The sequence below is a fragment of the Protopterus annectens genome, chromosome 4.part0 (genome assembly GCF_019279795.1).
Source record: "Protopterus annectens isolate FY-2018-M chromosome 4.part0, PAN1.0, whole genome shotgun sequence".
NCBI classification, from domain to species: Eukaryota; Metazoa; Chordata; order Ceratodontiformes; family Protopteridae; genus Protopterus; species Protopterus annectens.
The window spans coordinates 814,702,444-814,707,271 of record NC_056733.1 but is presented as its reverse complement, the minus strand read 5'-3'; positions in this window follow the sequence as shown (position 1 = coordinate 814,707,271).

The window sequence follows — 4,828 nt, the reverse complement described above, 5'->3', positions numbered from 1 at the left end:
AAAGCTATTATATATTTAATTTCCAATAATGTACTTTAGTTCTGCTTTTAATGTTTTATATATATCTTCCTACCTGGAATTATGAATTAAGCTCTTCATGACAACAGAAGGGGAAATACTGTACTAAAAATGAAGATGTTTCCATAAAGAGCTCTTTCTCTTACAGGAAATGTTAACTCTTGCTTGATATAATTGTAGGAAGACTGTTTCCAATGCGTAGTGAGAGAACACTTGTTTTCTTTCATATGTCTCCCTCTCTTCCTGCTCCTACTGAAATATATTGAGTCATTTGCTCACAGTAGTAAAATGAAGTAGGCAGTTTTACACATCTATTTGCAATGTAAAAGCAGCTTAAAGAAAATTATATAATATGCTGAGATGTTAAGTTAGATTAACAATGTTTGCATTAGCTGAGAATAATATCTGTCCTCAGTTTCCTTCAGAAAAACTAACCATTGGACACTTATAGAACCAAGGTTACTGTAGCAAGAGGGAGCATTAACTTTTACCCAAAATGCTTGTTCATGTTAAAGAAACTAAAGCTCAGTGTTGTAGAAATGTAGATTTATTTTTTTGAATTCAGTGAAGAAAGGAGAAAGGAAGGCACTTGAATATGGTGAAAATGTATTTTTTTGCATATGGAAACTTTAGGCCAGTATAGATTGAGACATCTCCATATAGGTGGAAGGATGTGAAAGAAGCTTGCCACATTATTTAAAATACTGATTCTGACCAGTGTCTGTTTGCAGTTTTGTGCATTTACAAACAAACCTTCTCTATTTTTGATCATAGGATCATAGGTTCATAGGTTCATAGGTAAGTACTAGGCTATCTGCCCATGGGCATTTATAAGCCTAGCCACAGAGTGATGGTTTTCACCTCCCCATTAGATTAGTAACCTGGGCCTCTGTCAACAGGGCTCCTGAAGTGATCCCAGGGTAGAACTTACGATTACCCATCCACTCATCAAGATTTCTCTTGAAGAGGGTCAGAGAGGAGCTCTGTTGAATATGGATTGGGATTCTATTCCAGAGTGAGGGGAGTCGCTGGGACAGGAATCTATCCCTCCAGCATGTCCTGTTTATTGTTGTACATAGGTTCAAGTCACTAAAATGAGTGGTTCTGAGGGATCTTGTTTTTTTGGGGTGAAGCATGTCCATTAGTTCAGGGTCTGACATGGCCCTATAGGTCAGGCATAGGTCACCTCTGAGCAGAAGGTAAGCGACTGAGAAGAGCTGGAGCTTTTTTAGTTGTGATTCATAGGGTAATTGTTTAAGGCCCTTAATCCTCTTAGTGAGGTACTTCTGTGGTCTTTCTAGTTATTGCAGGTGTCTAGTGAGGTACATCCCAAATGGGGCATTGTACTCTATTATGGGCCTAATGAGTGAGGAGTAAAGGGGCACAATCACCTCCTTTGATCTGGATGAGAAACCTTTGTGATCAGGTGTGTCACATAGAAGGTTTTCCTGACCGTTTTGGCTATGTGGTTATCAAAGGAGAGCATGCTATCTACTTGGGTACCCAGGTCCCTAATTACTTCTTCTGTACTTTGTGGATTCCCATCTATGTGGTAGTTTGTAGGTACTTTGTTTTTCCCAAATGGGATTACTATGCATTTTGTGGCATTTAGCTTGAGGCCGTGACTTTGACACCAGGTGTTTGTCTCTGTGAGACCCTTTTGCAGGATGTCTGTGTCAGCTGGAAAGTTAATTATTGCACCCAATTTACAGTCATCTGCGAACTTGGTTAACCACAGTCCCTCCACCTTTGCCTGTACTTCGGAGAAATATATACCGAACAGGAGGGATCCCAGGACTGAACCCTGTGGGACTCTGCTTGTGACTAGTTTAGAGTCAGACATGGTGCCTGCCACTCTTACCAAGTGGGTTCTGTCTGAGAGCCAATTGGCAACCCATCTCGTGACATGGGGGTTGATATTTAAGCTGTTGAGTTTGTCTATGATTCCTGAGTGTGGGATAGTGTTGAACGCCTTAGCGAGGTCCAGATATGCTGTGTGGACCACATTCCCTTCATCTATGGCCTTGGTGACTGTTTTGAAGAAGTCAACCAAGTTCAGGAGGCAAGATCTGCCTTTAACAAAGCCGAACTGGGTGGGGTCCAGTGTCTGGAGGTTCCCAATGTCCCTGTTAATGAGCTCCATGATAATGCATTCCATGGCTTTGCAGACCAAGCTAGTCAAGCTTATAGGGTGATAGTTCCCAGGGTCAGTTGTGGCATCACCTTTGTGGAGTGGTACAACTGTTGCTGTATGCCATTCTTTGGGTACATAGCCTGTAGAGAGGCTGAGTTTGAATAGTGATTTGAGATGGGGGGTTAGTTCATTTTGAAGCTCGTGTAAGACACAACCTGGGATAGCATCTGGTCCCATTGATGCTGTGTTTTTGGCCTTTGCAAGGGCTGTCTTTACTTGTGTGTCTGAGATACCTGGAGTGCTACATTCTTCTGGGATGGGTACTAGCCCCTTAGGTGGAGGGGGGGGTGAAGTTTGCACTGAACTTGTCAGCCAGGATGTTGGCAATGTCGGTTGGTTCAGTGTATTTATGGCCATTATGCACTAGCTCGGAGCATATCTGAGAGTTTTCCTCTAGACTCTTGACATAGTTAAATAAGGCCTTGTGGTTATCCTTAGAGTCATTGGCTATTTTTCTTTCAAAGTTGGCCTTGGATGATTTAATGAGGGAGTGCAGTTTTTTACTGATGTTAATCAGAGATGCCTTCTTATTTTGGGATTTTGTTCTATCTTGCAGGAGTTTCCTCCTTCTGCTGCAAAGTTTATTTATGGCCGGGGTCCACCAGACTGGCTTCCTCTTTTTTGAGGAGTTGGTCTTGGTTTTACTTGGGATGGCTTGGTCCATGCATTCTTGAAGGTGTTCATAGAATGCACTTGCAAAGGATTCTGCCATTGTGTCATCATTTTCCATTTGATTGGGAGCTTTAAAACTTCCTACCTCGGTCTTGAGGAGTGTGAAGTTGGCTTTAGAGAAGTTTTTTACCTTGATTTCCTTGACTGGGGGTAGGGATGTGTTTGTCCAGTGTGATTAGTTTATGATCTGATCTTACCAATGACGAGTTTACCTCAGGTGTGGAACATAGGTTCCCCATGTTGGTGATGACCAACTCCAGTATGTTGTCACCTCGTGAGAGTGGTGACCAGCTGTTCAAGGGCGTTTGAGTTTATAAACTCAAGGAAGCATTGGGCTAGGACGTTTGAGCTTGAGTAGTTTTCCCAGTCAATGTTTGGATAGTTGAAGTCACCCAGTAGCATGGTGTTGGGTAGAATCTTCATACTTTCTAATGGTCTCAGGAATGGTGTGTGAGGGTCCTGAGACAAGGTGGGAGATCTGTAGCAAGCTATAAATTGAACAGTCAATTTACCCACTGTCAATTGCACTTGGATGGTCTCAGATTCTGAGTGCTGTGCTACTAACCTGGAGGTGTGGGTGTTCTTGATGAATATGGACACACCCCCTCCTTTTGTGTTCCGGTCCTGGTTTTGGGACCTAAAGGTATGGTAGGAGTTATAGCCTGGTAGTGCTGGGGTGCTCTCTGGAGCCTTGAACCAGGTTTCTGTCACTGCACATATGTCGATTTCTTCCATACTAAGGAGAGCCTTGAGTGCGTGCATTTTGAGGTTTAGACTTCTGGCATTGAGCAGAATTACCCTCAGTTTTTGTTTATTATTGTTGTTTATGGAGGCGGGTTTGTCTTTTGAGCCTTGCCTAAAAAAAGCAGTATTGGCGTGGCAAGAATCTTGGCCAGTATTCGAAAGCCATGGGCGACAGGTGCAAGCCGTCTCTGGTGAAGCAACGTGGCTTGTCAAGCATGTCGTCCCAGGCTGACAAGTACTGGATCCCCTTTGAATGACACCAGTAGTTTAACCAATTGTTGAAACTGATCATTTTTTTCTTCATATGCTGGCATCATTTTTGGTGATTGCAGGGTGCTACTCAGAGTCAAAGTCATACCAACCTGGGCTACATGGTCAGAGAGCTCTTCCATGTCTCTTTTCATGTAGTCCAGGGAGGTACGTCTCAGGTCATTTACGCCAACATGTACAATGACAGAGTCATATTTGTACTTGTTGTGGAGTGACCTGAGTGCATGTGTTATGTGGCAGATTCTGGCACCCAACAGGCAGCTTACGGTAACCTTCTCATTATTCAGTCTAGTGAGTGGGACGTTTGTGTGCCTGATGATAGAATCACTGATTACTAGTGTGTTAGGTATATTATTTAGCCTTAGGGACTGTTTTTGCTTGGCACACTGACGTTGTGACATATGTGTTACCTGGTTTCTGTTGTGGGCTAGGGGTTGCTTAGGTGTATGCTTAGGAGGTCCCTGTTGTTTAGGCAGGTTCTTATTTAGAGCCTCCGAGTATGTTTTTGTGTGTTTCTGAGAGTTGTTTTCTGGTGCAGCTATGGCTGGTCTATGTGAGTCTGGTAATGTGGTGCTAGAGTTGCCCTTCTCCATGTGACTGGTTGATCCAGTCGTGGGTTGAGAGAGTTTAGCCTCCAGTTTGGCTGTGTAGCTGCATCTCTCACATATGTTTGTGTTGGTTGGGAGGAGGAGGGGCTTGTCTGTGTACATGAGGCAATTGTAACATTGCCTCAGGATGCCCAGATTCACCAGCTGTAACTAGTACTCATAAGAGGTTACTAGTCTAATGACCCCAGGGCTCTTACAAGCCTTGCCAAGTTCAACCCTGTTCCGAAGGACAGGAGCAATAGGTGCTGATTTTAGTATCTACTTGAACCAAACACCCTTGAGAACATGGCTTGAGTTTGGCTAGGCCTGTAAGGGCCCTGGG